This window comes from Perna viridis, chromosome 14 (genome assembly GCF_037379345.1).
Source record: "Perna viridis isolate PV_CMFRI_1.1 ecotype Kerala chromosome 14, ASM3737934v1, whole genome shotgun sequence".
NCBI lineage: Eukaryota > Metazoa > Mollusca > Bivalvia > Mytilida > Mytilidae > Perna > Perna viridis.
The window spans coordinates 13,952,407-13,969,293 of NC_142458.1; the positions used below are offsets into that span (position 1 = coordinate 13,952,407).

Consider the following 16,887-nt stretch of genomic DNA (forward strand, 5'->3'; position numbering starts at 1 on the left):
TATAGCGGTAAATCATTGAATAAAATGTTGGATTTCGCAATATGACTATCTTGGGCGTAAATGAGACACATCTATTTCAGTGATTTTTTTTTTCGAAAATGTCACATTCCTGCAAAATATGTGAGTGCGAACACTTTTAAATTCCATCAGGGTCTAAATTTATTGTATGAAATGTAAAAATTGTGAAATATTAGTATCATACGGTTAATGCTATATACATTAAAATCATAATTCTAAAAAATTACATATTTTTGCAAAATGTATGCGTGCGAGCGTATTTAATTTCCATAAAGATCAAATGTTGAATTTTACCATATGACTTTCATGTGGGAGACTGCGACAAATATATTTCAGTCAGAATTTTTCCAATAATGTTATATTCTTGCAAAAGTTTGTAGAAAATGTTAAAAATTGTCAATTTATACTTGTGACTGCGACATATAAATTTCAGCCCAAATTCTTTAAAATTCCTGGTACGGCAGGTAAGGCTACCCATGGCTGTATCAATAAATTGTGTTAATAATGTATGCCGTACTTAAAAGTCTTGTCAAAAATTGAGAAATAAAAAAAAAGTTCAAACATAGCAAGACGTCTTTCCGTCCTATGAATCGGGATTCGGGTGCTACGCCTGTTTTTTTTTCTGACTCACGTACAGTACATGTACTGTATGTAATTAATTCACCCAGAGAAGTATTTTCTAGCTATTGTCTGTCATAATCTGACAGGATATGTAAGGAACTCTTCTAATCCACGTCACAGTAACTATTCCGCCTCGAACAGTTTCTGACAGGAGACTGTCACGACCTATAACAGATTATGATAGAGCTTGTCCTAAGCCCTAATGATCCTTGCAAGGTGTGTCGTGGATCAAAACAGTTCTATGACGGCGAACCCTGACAGAATCTATGAGAGATTAGAAGTGATCGCAACTGTAAGTTTCAGTAGAAAATGCATTTTTTCAGATTTTTGCAGCTACAACTTCGTTGAATTTTGCAATATTTTTTTTCCCGCCAAATGTGGCAATAACACAGTCTTAACAGACAACAAGTACATTTTTTTTTATCTCTGAAAGCTAAAATTAAACAAAATTTCAAGTAAAAAAATTGCAGGTTTTTAAACAATCATCAAACACATTTAGGCTACTTTCTACTTAAATATCAAATATGTAATTAATTTTTCTTTGCATCATTTTGTAAAAAAAAAATATACTGAAATAAATTTCACCGAATATTCATGCGAAAGTACACAATAAAAAAGGAACCGATATGGCGAAATGCAACAAATGTATCACTGTATTTACTAGTAAATACCATCAGATATCACCAAAAGGTCTTCAACAAAAACACCTTTAAGCACGCTCGGAAAGGCATCGACATCAAAATTAATAACACAAAGATGACAAAACTAAAACAATTCCCCAAAATAAAACTAAAATGAAATATAACTACACAAAAACAAAAGATGAAAACATTTATAATGTATTACAAACAATGTTAAAAAATAAAACACAATATTAATCGATAATCAAGGGAAGTATTTTTCATGATATAAGCCATCATAGGAAAAGCAAACATTTAAGATGTCTATAAGAAACACTAAGTGTCAGTCTTTGTAAGAATCAGACAGTGGGTGAAACATAGTATAAAAAACCATCATATCGATAGTGTAAATTGACTATTTGCACCATCAAAATCAAGGAAAACATGTCATGCTGGGCCATTGCGTTACAATTTCATTGAATTGCACTAAAAATGAATATTTCAAGGACAGATAACTCTGTCAAAAACCAAATTTTTCTAAAATTCAATTGAACAATTTCAATGATGCGGAGATCAAACAATGAGCAAGCTTCCTTGAGTAAAATCATATTGTCAGATCGGTAAGGGTTTTGACATGCATGTTTCTGATTTTTCTAATTTTACCTGATTCTTACAAACATTTACACTCAAAGATTAGATTGAATATTATGTAGGAGTTGAACAACCCTCTGTTTGATTTACACACACATCCATACTAATTCAGTGCAACCTGGCCAAACCAAACCCTAGTAATCCAAAAATCTGTCTAAACCAGATACTGTAAAAAAAGTCCCAAAATATATTTTGAACCTGGTAAAATCAAGAACCTGACTAATCCGAACCAAAACGGGTTTAGTTTAGATAAGTTCCACTGTATATTCAGAGATAGGTTTCCATGATGATATTTCATATTTCAGTGTCAGTGTTGTTTTCTTGATTACTGTCTGTTTCCACTAGCGACTTATATCTTACTTCATCAGACGGCTTCTCATTTGCTACTTTCATCATTATCAGGAAAACGAAAAGCATTAATATAAACACCGTCCCGCAATGCCAAGTGAAAACAAACCCCGTTAGCTTTAAACTTACATGAGATTCTTGATTCCATGGGACTGAGAACGGATTATAAAGTATGAATCCGATTTGACAAAACCAGGAACCTTGCAGAATTGTTAAATAAGGTCGAAAGAGAGCAACAAGAAAATTATCTTTATACTTGATTTCAGCAATGACAGCTATACAACTTCCTATAAGGACAAAAACTAATAGATGATGTACTAAAATGTCTAATTCTGTGCGTCCATACAGATGAAAGTTGAAAAGTGTGACTTCCATACAGTAAGCTAGACATAATGATACATAATCGAGATTTTCGGGAATATCAATTTTAAAGAAGAGTAGCAAATCTACAACACCTGACAAACCAAAGAAAAAGTACATAGTGAAATGCTGTATGTTCTTTGAATGTAATCCCTCAATCGCCATCCCAGTGCTAGTAAAGATAAGCTTGGCTACGGGTTCAACTGGGAACCATCCAGCACGAAAAGTTGAACTTGACAAAAATGCAGTTTTGTTTTTACGGGCTGTTAGGTATTGTTTCATCATATGAATTGTCCACCATATTCCTACAGATATGAATAGACTGCCAGGAAACACGTGACCGGGAAAACTTCCCATGATTCTTTATTTCTAAAAAAAAATAACATACACACCTTCACAAACATGAATATACAATAAAACCTATTAAAAAAACTTTTTTAAAACATTTTAAAACTTTAAAAGTTTTATAAAAAAAAACTACTTTTTTTTCAGTTTAAGATATCTGAATAATACAGGAATTGAAACTGAAATGCATAAAAATAAAACTTAAATTTTCCCACTTCTTTTCTGAATGTAAGAAAATTTGGTCTAGTCACACCTTATACATATCGGCAAAAACGAATACCGACGTGTCGGCAGTAAGATGATTCAAATACGTCAAATTCCAAACAAGCAAGGCCTAAAGGTAAACACTTGCATCAAAGACGATCCATCTACATACACAATTTAGCGAACCGCCCAAATTAAATTACACATAAAACTGAAGATAAGGGAAACAAAACGTCACACAAAAACCTAAAGCACGTGCAATATGAACTCCCACAAAAAAAAAAACAAAAAAACAAAAACAAAAAAAAAAAAACAAAAAAAAAAAAAACAAAAAAAAAAAAACAAAAACCGAGAGTGACAACCGGAAGAGTTAGTATGTTCTGCTCAGCCAGTGCATCTGTTAATTGCAACTGTCCAACACTTTCCACACTAAGGCGAAATCATTTTTTCAAGAAATTATCACTATGTTAACGTAGTAAATAACTTGGAAACTGTAGGAAAATATCCGATAAACAATCACCATAAAACATACGCCATTATCACTTTTTTTTTTAAACCACTGGAATTCGATCTTGATTTCGAAAGGAGGAATACATTAATTGATAAAAAAAAAATAACATCGTGCCAAAACATTTCGTGAAGATGCCAAAAAAAGTAATAGTAAGATGTATATATCTCAACGTTTTAATACGATAACACGATAAATAAATAAATAATATATAAAACGAATTTAATCGGAAATATTAATATTATTTTAGCTGAACACGTTTATGGATACTTGTGTACCTCGATTAAAGTAGATATTTTCAGAATATGTTATATGTTTAGACTAAAACTCAAAATGAAATGTGTTTTGAAAATGAAAAGCCATGGCATTGGCACAAGGCCACAGTCGTTATCAAATTGAAATTTAAAAAAAATCAAAATAAAACATCCACTTCCGGTAGAGGATAAAAAATCTTATCCCTCCAGATATGGGCATGGATATTGAAATAAAAACTCAACAAAAATTCAACTCTTTGGGTAATTCCATCGTACACTCAGGAAAGCAGTTTGTTTTATAATTGTAATTATAGTGAATCTTATGACATAGCCACTTAGAGTTGTGTCAAAAGATCTACTTTACTACGACTGGTAGGTGTCAAGATCGGACGAGAGTCATGCAATTCGTTAAAGTCTTGAATCTTATTGAATTTATCTTGTCTAATCTGTGAGAGTGAAACTACAAATCGCGATCGATCAAATTGTGATGATATTAACAAAGGCTGAACATTCCCGTGATTGATTTATTTGACGATATCTGCACCCTGCAGACAATTTACAGGCTCGACCATAACGAAACAACTGTGAAATGTACAATCCATAGGCTATGGATGTTCGTATATTTCCACGAAGAACGGAGAAGTTTATTATTGGGAAGTCGAAATAATCGCTTTAATTATATTAAGTTTCGCTTGCAAATGGCTTGTATTGTCTAAGTTCAAATTAAGGTCTAAATATGAGTATGAGGCATGCGTAGGTGTACCATTTGTCTCTTTAATATCAAGTTCATTGTGGGTAGATAAGAGGGAGGTATTCTTTAAAATAAGAAAAAAAACATCATCTATTTAAAAAAAACTGATATGGATGTACTGGGCTATTCGCTTCTCTTTTATTCTGAAGGAGCCGAGTAAAAAGCTGGTTGCACATGAATACAGGAAAAGATCGACCAAGTGTATTCCAATGGTCTGTTGGAACACATGTACCCACCCCAAAAACGACCAGCAGTAATTAAACATTTAAAACAACATCAGACTCAGTATACTTTTTGTTAAAATTAGTGTGTTTTTTCCCGATTATTTGAAAATCAATATAAAGAGATTTCAATTGCACAGTTACAACGACATTTTCAAAAAAAAAAACAAAACAAAACAAAAAAACGGACATAAATAATTCGATCATTTTACACGAATGTTTCCCAGGACAAATTCATTCATTGGATACAAAATTATTTCGTCATTCAAAAATAGAAATTAATTTTTTTCTAATTTGTTTCCAAGAGTAATCAAGGTAACCAAGATTCTAGTGAAAATCAAAAATATTAATCCATGGACAATGACCAGACATAGAAAACAGACATACCCAACAAAAAAAAACATCAAATAATCAAGATAATACATACAAAATAAAGAACTCGCACTCCATTAAAAACTGGGAGCATGGAGGAGGTGCAACGTTAGGATAAGAGACCTCTGCTTTTCCAAACACAGCGATGCTCATTAAAAGTGAAGTGCGGGTAGACAAAAGAGGAAAGGAAAACTATGACACGTTGAACAAATCAGTATTCATGACTTTGATGGATACACCGTATCGATCCAAGAGTTCATGATCACGACTATAAAACTTCCGTAGTAATGATTTCAATCTTATAGCAACATAATCCTTTTCGAGATGCCAAGTTGTAGCACGTCTAGCACGATACAAAAGTCTGCGTAGTTGCGGCAAGCTCTGGCATAAAGTATAAGTTGTGATATAAAAACTCCATACGCAGGTGCTGAAGATATGTTTCCACAGATAAAAGGAAAATACGGAATGAAACGTCATCGCGTTTGTCGTATAGTTTGGTCAATAGTTTTCCTTCCCCATCGACCTCCAAGTGCAGGTCGAGATATGAAGCTGACTTTGCAGTGTCTGTGATTGTAGTATCTTATATATCAAGTTCTCTGGGATAGATACCATGTATCAAATCCCCGAAACTAGGATTGTTCAACGATATTTCGTCAACTGTACAGCGGAAACTGAGATTAAAGGATCTAACTAAATGATGTTCCTTTTTTTTAGATCAGACCAGCTACAAATTCAACCAAACAAATGTGAAGATGGTAAGAAAATCGAGGAGCATGAAGTGTTCCCATGACGACCGTTTGTTTTAAAAATGTGTTCACCACACAGGACAAATATGTTGCTGATAAAAAATTCAAACATTTTTTAAATCGTCTTCATCGGTATATTTGGAAGATAATATGGAATTATTTTTCAAGAAGTATGAGGAATCTCTTCCAAGAACTACCTATTTATATCTAGGTGTCCAATTAATGAACACACGAAAGTTAATGATTCGTCATACCATTTATTAAATCAATTTTAAGCTAAACGATGAAAAATATCTCTGAGATTTTAATATCAATTTATTTTTAAGAGCCTAATAAATAATCAAAGGAACTAAAATTCAAGCGGAAATCAAATGATGTACCAGGGTCATAGACTAAAATGGAAAAACAGAAACACACAAAAAATACATGAAATAACCAAAACCAAAATAATATGTACAGGGAAACAAAGATAAATGAACAACTCGGACTTCACTTAATACTGGGAACCTGGACCTGGCGCACCGGTATGGTGAGCGTCCTGTGCTTTTCCAGAAACAGCTGCCAATTGCTCATTAAGGGTCAAGTCTGTGGTAGACGAAAGTGGAAATGAAAACGTTGAAAAAATCGGTTCTCATAGTGCAGATAGATGCACCTAAACAATTCATGAATTCGTGTTGACGACTATAAAACTTGAAATTGTAAATTTAATAGTTTTAATACAAATTTTATCAACTTACCTCATTGACAGGTTATGTTTGAATTAAATCTTATCGATTGCATGCTGTCAGTGAAGCGTAATTTATAAGAAATCTGGCTCTGAGTTGTTTTGCATCAATACATACATATTTATTCTAGACAACAACAAACGAATATCAGAAAATCTAAAACAAAACCAAAAACAAAAAGAATAAATTCATAAAAAAAGAATAAAAATGAATAGAACCTAATGAATTGCTGCGCTTGTATTCATTTAAGTAGCTGTCTTTTGTACGAATCATGCAAAATCTGAAAAATGTGATACAAAAAAGGCCACATATTTTTATTTTTGTAATTAAGCTGTCGGGTCTTTACTGTGAAATGTGTAATTATTCATTCAAATCTGCCTGCTCCTAGGAGATAAAATATAATAGATTATATTGTATTTGAGCGCCATTTACATGGTTATCTCCCTTAATTTCGAAATCTATCGTGCATTCTATATAATTTTTTATCTCCTAAGAACACGGGTTATGAAAAAAAATGAATGTTAATTTCTGTTTACTATTGCAGTTCAAACAAAATATCAAAAATAAAATATGTAGGCTTTTAACCCGTGAATCACATTTTGCATGTTCTTAGCTGGATTTCTACTAAAATAGTCGATGCTGTAGTCGATTTTATAAGAGGCCCTGATTGTAAAGTTTGTCCTAAGTATTTCTGTCATGAAGGAAAAACAACATAGCGATGTCATTGCGGATAAACTTCACACAGAAATTGATTACTAATTTCTAAAAAAAAAAAAACATAGTGCAAATTTTAGTTTACATCTCTAGAATGCTTTCCATAAGTTTTTATATAAAATTTATAGTACTGATTTTTAAGAAATAAATTTTATTTTATTTTACTATTATAGCTAGATTCTTACCGGATTTTACTCATGCGCACTGTGACGGTTGTCGCCGGCGGATCAGTACATGCTAATTGCTCCGGTACACATATCTGATATGGGAGTGAATTCAAGAAATTTATTTTAAGGTTTTATTATCTACAGTCTTTACATGTAATTGTATTTGATTCTGTTTGTCAGATTGTATATGCAGATCGTCTCTGTTCCTTATTTTCAGCATAAAAATCTCGATGTTGATGACTCTGAATTGTATGATTTGGACGGGTTTGTATATTTGCTTTGGTACTTTTCCGATATGTTAATGTTATTGGGAATATGACCATTAACCTAAACAGAAAGTATTGGATAAAACAAACCAAATCAATGTACCTATTCGTATAAAGTACTTTTCTATATACTGATAAAAGTTTTATATAAGTTATGTACTAATCAATAAACCCTCTACTGAACACAATGGTTAAGAAAATTATGGCTGCGTGTTTTGATAGAATAAGGATTATTGATTCTATGTACATATATTTTATTCAGTATGAGCACAATTAAATTCAAAATTATATTTCATTTGAAATTGAAATATACATCTGGAGATATACGTTCGTGGGGATCTGCTTTCTTTTTTTTTCTACCCTAAAAAAATGAAATTTCAAAGAGAATTAGCTGTTATCGTGACCGATTATTTTTGCTGTTTTATGTATAGATACTTTTCCACTGGAAGGTGTTGTTTTCTGTTGAGCTTTATTTAAATCAGGGGTTTCAGTTTTTCTCTGTCTAAAGATCAGGTAAAATGTGTATCAGGAATTGCACATGAAGAAAAAAACGCAATTATAGCAACAGCTAAAATTACCAAACACGTATTCATTTTAACACATTGGGACTATGCTCGAGGCAACCATTAAAAGATAAATAATGTCAAAACTACCGTACACACTATATTTATGGTAACACCCTGGCACTATGCACGAGGAACCCCATTAAATTCGTTTGTTAATAATTCAGGCAGATGAGCTAAACCCATCTACATTCGAGGGACAGCTTTATTATTACACATTCTTACACGAGTTAGATACCTAACATCGTGGAACAGAATTGATCTGCACTTGATTGAATGATAATTACTTGATGAACTGCCTTATAAAGATAACTGGACAGTTGAAATGTGACCTAACTTAACATAGATTTAGACACCTATGAAATAATAGATGGTTTGAATCTCTTTTATTTTACTTGCTAAGATGACACTAAGCATCGACTGCTTTAAAAATTATGTTGGCTATATGTTTTCAACAGTGAAAAATTCTTATTTTTAAGGATAATTTCCCGTTTGAGTACTGAAATCAATTGGACTTTGATAGTCATAAAATCGGGACAAGACCAACTGTTTAAGGCTTAGTTAATGGTTCATTGCTAGCCACAATACGAACTTCTAAAGTATTCACAACACTTTCCTATTACCCTAAATGTAAGCTTTTCAATTCTAGTATGACGTCTTCATATCGTCAAACAGTCGGTACAACCGCACCTTTAACACCTGCACACTGTCTCTTTTCTTTCGCTGTCGCTTCCGACAAAACACTCATTTAAAAACGTTTACGCCATGATTTAATGGCTGGGAGGTTATCTAAAACTATACTGATACTGATACTTATTCAATACATAGTTTACATGGATATATGGTTTATTTCTTAATTAATCCAACTTCCATACGGCAGAGGTTAAACGGAACAACCATTATTTTGGCTACGCCTAGGGAAATTTTTGTCACAAAAATTACCGTATTTGTCATATTCGAAAATAAATAATTCATTCGCTGTCGCTAGGTGTAAAATAATCGAATATAAATGCCGTACCCATGTTAAAATGAGTACAAATCTACCCCCTCTATGAATTATTTCTTAATTATTCTGTCCACATCTAGTGTTTGATTGGCCAGGTAAAAGTAATAGCCGTTTGTTAGGAAAAAATAAATGCGTTTGGTCTATTTTCAATATGACATGTGATGACTTATTTTAAATTACAAAATTCAACACTGGATTGAACACGTGCCAAGCTGAAAGTACACTTTTGTCAAAACTTTTTTTTCTTCAACTTAAAGACAAGCTAGTTCATTCAACCATATTTGTTGAGACTTCCAAATTTCTTTAGAAAATTGATCTGTAAACTCAGATGTTCCAACGTAAAAATACCGGTAGAGACTGGTAGATGGGTTTGGGTACCACGAAATGAACGTTTTTGTCATTTGTGTACATAGTTGGTAGTTGGGAACGAATTACATTATTTGTTTTGTGTAAATGTGCAAAAGTTACTGATATCAGTGATAAGTATATTTCGGCATATTGTATGAATAAACCATCGAAAGTAAAAATGTATGGTCTGTTGACATTTGCAATATACCAGTGCTAATAAAATTGGCATTATTTGTCAAAGATCTCATGAAATTACTATAACTTACATTCAAGAATAATAAGATTCCAGCTGTCTCTGGTAACATGTTAGTTCCCATTAGCTCAGATGTTATTATTATCATTATTTTTATAGCACGTGCTTCCTGGTCATGAATAGTTTTTGAGTTATCGGTCGTGATTATGTTGGTCAATATATTGTTCACACAATCTTTGTTTATTTGTATGAAAATTTACTATTAATTTGTATGAATGTCTATCCTGTCTGTCATTGTTGAATTGTAAATGGGTTAGTTTTCTGCCTCTTGTTACAGTGTAATTCCTGTCAGAGATTATTAATAAAACTTGAAAAAAATGAAACACATGAAGCACGTGGTTTTATTGCTTTTATTTTCTTCCCCTGAAAAGCTCTTACCGTAAAGGTGGTTTTAATTGGGGAAAGTTTTGCAGTAGGCTATTGGGAAACTTTCAGTAAATGGGTTCAGGGTCCGTTTATGATGTGCCTCACAAGCATGTAATAAATTCAGTTGATAATCTGAATTTCTAAGACTTGTGTTCATCATACGTAAGAAATAAAACTGTCTTTTCCTGGTGAAATTTCAAATGCTTATATCGCAAAAACGAGCACCGTGCAATGACCATCTTTTTCTTCTTCTTATATTGTATTAGCATTGTTATTCTTAAACAGAGAAGCGGACATTTTGAATAAGTGCTTTACTTTTCATCTTTTCATGTCTAATTTAATCTAAGTTTGATAAAAAGATTAAATCTGTCAATTATCCAGTTAACACCCTACGGAAGTTCATAAGGAAATTTTCTTTGATCAAGGTTAATTTATTCCAGGTGATTAACTAAATCTTTTGCTGTGAGTAATTTAATATTATTTACCTGAACATTGATATGCATCCTTAAGCATTGCTTTCATGATGACATTAGTAATAAAGAGTGTTTAGAATAGATGGTAGCGATACGTCAGTTTTCAGGCACTTGAACGACGGTTTCCTCTATGAATCAAGCGATCGCCTGTAGAGGCATTGACGGGGACTATGAAATGATTATTTGCTTTATTTGGGGAGGTGCCAATTGTAATCAAATAACGCCTTAGACATCATTGTTCTCGACCAATGGGAAGAAGCAGGACTGAACTAACTAGAACATCCGCTTTACGACTATGTCAAGAACAATGACGTCCGATACACGTTCTTATGCTCCCCAATACAATTGTGAGCTATGAAATGTTTCAGACTACCCTCTACGTATAAGGAGGGTCTCTGACGTTCCGTCTCTTTAACTTGTTATACATATAAAGACGTCCAATACTTATGTTGTGAACGCACTATGTCACTGAATGACTGGTACTAAATATTTCTTCCATGAAAATGATAATTAAAATTGAACTGTAACACAAGAGACAAATACTTAACCAAACGTTTAAAAGTTTAATTGATAATGAATGATAGGCAATGGATGACATATGGTATGAATAATCTAGCATTTTGAAAGTGTCACGTGTCATTCATTATCAATTAAACTCTCATTTTTTTCTGCTGATTCTGATGGCATTGATATGGTCAAAAATAGTCGAACACTGTCGAAGTTATAGGTCATTTCATACCATATGTCATCAATTATCAATTTTAAGTAGCACTCCAGCTAAGAATCATGCAAAATGTGATTCATGGGTTAAAAGTCTACATATTTTTTTTTTATTTTTGATATTTTGTTTGAATTGTTAAAGTAAACAGAAATTAACATTCATATTTTTTCATAAAACCCTTGTTCTTAGGAGATACAAAAATATATAGAATGCACTTTATATTTCAAAATTAGGGAGATAACTCTGTAAATGACACTGAAATATAATATAATCTATTAGATTTTCAATATTGATTATCTCCTAAGAGCAGGCAGATGTGAATGAATAATTACACATTTAATAGTAAAGACCCTTAAACAACTTAATTACAAAAATAAAAATATGTAGCCTTATTGGGGGTGTATCACATTTTTCAGATTTTGCTTGATTCTTTCAAAGACAGCTACTTAAGAATTAAACTTTTAAACTGTTTATCTCTTGTATGCTTTGATCAGAATCAAGAAGTAAGGATAAGAATTTTTTAATCTTTTAGATAAAATTAATGATGTTTTTATTTGAGAGTAAATAACTCTGTCAATACCTTAAATTCCGAATATTCTAATGACAAATTCTAATTTCAAAGCATCTTCATATACAACAGAGAAATGGATAATAGGAAACGGTAAATTGTGAGATTAACAATGCATGATTTGTATGAACGACTTATGCAGAATAACAAAAAATTATATCAACCATGGAAACTCGAAAATTTAAAATGGAATAGGCATCTGCAAACTAAAATGTTAAGATAGCCCGGTATTCTTAGATTACTAAAATAATCAAAGTCTTTTTACAATATGTCAAAATATGGAAGCTTATTGACAGAGATGACGATCCTCGGTAAATATCCTATTGACTACTCCGTACGAAGGATTAGGTGGCTATTAGTTATTTATTCTGACACTGACAACGATTTTTTTTTAAATTATTTTTTTATTTATTTAATTTTTTTTTTTGTCTATCTATGTAATATTTTTACGTAATGATATTCGTCTGTGTAATAAGTTCATCTTCCACTTTAATTAAGAAGGATACATCTTTCAATATGAAAATGTCATACACATTCTATTTAATTTTATCTAAAAATGCAACAACAAACTTTGTGGTAATTTGGTGTTTTTGTTTTATATGAATGAATCACCTCCTAACTGAGTTTTATCAAGACGGCTTAAAATACGTTATTACTAAAAATCCTGCGCGAATTTATTGTTCCGATTGTAACATGTTTGGGTCGGAAATGTTATTTTATTTTTGCAACTTTCAGGAAAATCACGTGCATGCATCAGTAATGTTTCAAGTTATTATTATTATTGTAATTTAAGGCCAGCCGTATTTGTTCGCAATTATTTTAGTTATGGTTACAATTACATGTAACTTTTCAGTATATTTAAGGAATGACTGTAATATTTTTCGGTCTATGTAGAAATACAACAGTCATTCCTTATGATTTAATTTAATTTCAATATTTAACGAGTAAATAATTAAAAAAGATTGATGACGTCATAGTCACATTAAAAATTTTGGTATATGTGATAATAGACAAAATATTTTATACAATCAGAAAGAGTGTTACTTTTGAAATCAATGATATGAAATGAAAGAGTAATCAAGGGAACCAAGGTCATAGCGGTAATCAAAAGAATGTAATCCAGGGACAAAGACCAGACATGGAAAACAGACATATACAACAAAGAACATACAGTAACTAAAATCATACATACAAAGTAACAAAAGTAAATGAGCAACTCGGACTCCACTAAAAACTGGGAGCATAGACCAGGTGCACCGGTAGAGTAAGCGTCCTCTGCTTTTCTAGAAACACCCGCCGAGTTGTTCATAAAAAGTCAAGTCCGGGGTAGACAAACGAGGAAAGGAAAACTATGACCCGTTGAATAAATCAAATTACGTTGAAAAAAACGTACAAAGAAACAGTAAATGTGCATGGACCGGACGTACTGTTGATGTGAGCGTCCTCTGTTGTTCTAGAAAGAGTAATAATGAATAAATGAATAAGAGCCACGTCAAAAAATAAAAAAGAACTACATACAAATAACATATAAATAAAACGTGAAAAAAAAATCAGGAAAATTAGCCTAAATCTTCGACCTTACGGCTTTCGTAAGGAACAAAAACTAAACTACCAACCCCTATCACAGAGACCAGGTGCCCTTTAAAATTGATCTTGATCATTGTGAAATATGCGTCAAGTTCAAGATGAAAAATATAAATTTGTATGTGAGCTGACGAAAAGCAATTGAAAACCGGGTTATGGTGACTAAATAATGCAGGTTTTAAAATTCATTCCAAATGGAGTGAGCAGTCCCAAGAAACACCCGACGAGTTGCTCATAAAATAACAAGTCCAGGGAGACAAAAAAAGAAAAGAACTATGACAAAAGGAACACATCGGTACTCATGGTGCTGATGGATACACCATTACTATCCAAGAGTTCTGTAGTGATGAGTATAATATTGTAGCAATAGGCATAACCCTATTCCAGAAACCTAATTGTAAGGAAACTAGTACGGTACAAACAAATCACGTAGTTCCCGCAAACTCTGACATAACGTTTGAAAAACAGGTCATATGAATCAGGTTGATTACTAGACAGGGAAAATACACACACACAACAAAGAACATATAATAACCAAAATAAAGAGAATAAAGACGTAAAAGTAAATGAGCAACTAAGACTTGGACTCTACAAACTGGGGCAGAGATCAGGTGCACCGGAATGGTAAGCGTCCTTTGACTATGAGTTGTGATATAACTTACAACATTTGCCATCATAACTTTTTTTTAATAATTAAACATGGGCATGTTTTCTAAACAATAATTGACTTATTCGATAGCGATACAAAATGGATTTGAACTGTTCGTAACGAATGGGTTATTCCGTTAGGTAATAAGATTGTTCATACCCAAAACTTTTATTGGATACAGTTTCCGGTTTTTCTCTCAAAGATGAAATTGAACGAACATCATCTATCGAAAGTTTTCAGGTAATACCGACCTTATTTGGAGATAATTGAGCATAAATATGGGCGATTCGTACAGCATTTAGTTCGACACTTGAGGAATTTTTCACTGCTTCGTTAAATTTTAAAAAAAATGCTGTTATTTTTTTTTATCAGATATTGTTTATTGTCTCGAGCCTTTTCTTTGTTTTCTAGTCAAAACACAATTTTACGTTGCTTTTATTTACTTGTATCGCATTTTCGTTTACAATAATCATCTCATCTGTATCAAAACTACTATGAAAAAACATATCAGCAAATTTACCAAAAATACTAACGTCATATCTTCAAGCAGACATATTTTCATTCATGTTAAAACAGTTAACAATATTTCACATTTAGAAACAACGGCTTTAACTTATTATGAATTATCACGTTATTCTTTTGAAAATGGCCCTTTGCAAGTAAAGGCGACCCATGTAGGACGAGGTGACACGTTCTCTTTGTATATTGAACGTCTTTATAGTGGCAGCAACATAGACACATTCAAAAGATAAGAGAAAATTCATGCCACTTTATACTATCTTCATGAAATAGAGGCGATCTCTAGTTGAAGCGAACAAAATAAATATATGTTTCATGGAAGGAACAGGATTAAAAATCGTGTTATCTTTAACTTGATCGGGAAATTTTTCGTCGTTTCACTCGTTCCGCTTCGCTTCACTTGTGAAAAAAACTTAAATTTCTTAAACTCGTGAAGATAACCCCATCTTTAATCTTAACTAATGTAAGAACATATCACTATTTTGTTAATTTTTTTTTTATTTTGATAATGTATTTAAGTAGCAGTCTTCCTAAAATTCAAACATGAGGGGATGTCAAAAACCCACCAAATTCAATTCAATCTTGTTCAGAAACAGTTACTGATCACATAACTAGTCTTAGTTTTTCATATGGTTGTTGCTCCTTTGAGATAAAACAAATATATAGACTGTACATGGAATTTGCACTTTGCAAGAGTTATCATTCTTCGCTTGGCTAGATTTGGTTGATTTTAGGTGGAGATGAATGTACGATTTTCTAAAAAGTGCGGATCTGAATGCAGTAAAAAATGTTGTTATGTGAAAGTATAGCATATGTTGACTGAAAAAAGCATCGTTTGTTTGGTGGGTTTTCTTCACTATGAATCACTTTCCTATTAGCAGTATCTGAATTTCATGTAGACTGGTACTTTATAAGACGGTTTTACGATAAACAAACGTATTATAATAAATGATCTAAGTTATTGTAAATCGTGAAATTTTCGCGGCGGTTTTATGTTTGCTATTTTCTCGGTAAGACCCAATACGCGAACATTAAACTGTGGTGAATGTTTTCTTCGAAGAACATTCTAATGCGATTCGGGGAACAATCGCAAATTTAAAGCTGCGCAAAAGCGGATTGATTGCGGAAATCGCAAAAATTTCCCAGTTTATACAACATATATGTGCCTATTAACGAAATAACCATGACTCGTAACAACTAAAACATTTTGCAATCCGCAGTTGACGCTAGTAATTGAATATAAACAATCTAATAGTTAAACAACAAAACAAACAAAAACTATCAATATTATGTTTTCATACCTCATTTTTGTTTTTGTTTACAAGAGTCTTAACACTTTATTTTAAATATGGTGCACAAAATACAAAACAAAAAAGAAATTTACTGGAATTTCGGATCAGCAAAACAATGTTGCATTTACAATGAGCATTTTTCTATTATATTTGGTTTTGTATTATCTATTAAAAAAAATATTGTTTTGAATATTCATTCTCTGACCTTTGAAACCTCAAAGATATATAAACTTTCTGACAAAAGTTATGAAAAAAAAGTCCATATGCTGAACATGACAAAACGTTTTTTTCGCTGATATTCAGAATTGTTTGGGACATATTCTGTTTCCTGTAAAATAATCGTAGACGATGGATGTCCATAATATTTTTCATAAACTATATTCTGTACTGCTATGACTATTGATTTTAGTCACTTTGCCTGTTGACAATTTACGCTTTCTGTTCGTATTGAAATATACTTGAAACAAATTGGGATGTATAGCACGATCGAACCTGGTTAAAGAGTAATCAAGGGAACCAAGGTCGTAGCGGTAATCAAAAGAATGTAATCCAGGGACAAAGACCAGCATGGAAAACAGACATACACAACAAAGAACATAAAGTAACTAAAATCATACATACAAAGTAACAAAAGTAAATGAGCAACTCGGACTC

General features: G+C 32.2%; 1 long non-coding RNA gene across 2 annotated transcripts; it reads right to left on the reverse strand.

The window, feature by feature from the left end:
• Positions 1 to 1,043: 1,043 nt before the first annotated feature.
• On the reverse strand, positions 1,044 to 10,186 carry LOC148598306 (uncharacterized). 2 transcript variants are annotated; one of them, XR_015918627.1, is made up of 4 exons: positions 10,075 to 10,186; positions 7,644 to 7,717; positions 6,757 to 6,900; positions 1,044 to 2,987 (listed from the first exon to the last, which is right to left on the reverse strand). It is a non-coding gene; the product is annotated as an uncharacterized LOC148598306 (long non-coding RNA). The 2 variants fall into 2 exon arrangements; XR_015918628.1 differs by lacking the exon at positions 7,644 to 7,717.
• Between the last annotated feature and the right edge of the window lie 6,701 nt (positions 10,187 to 16,887).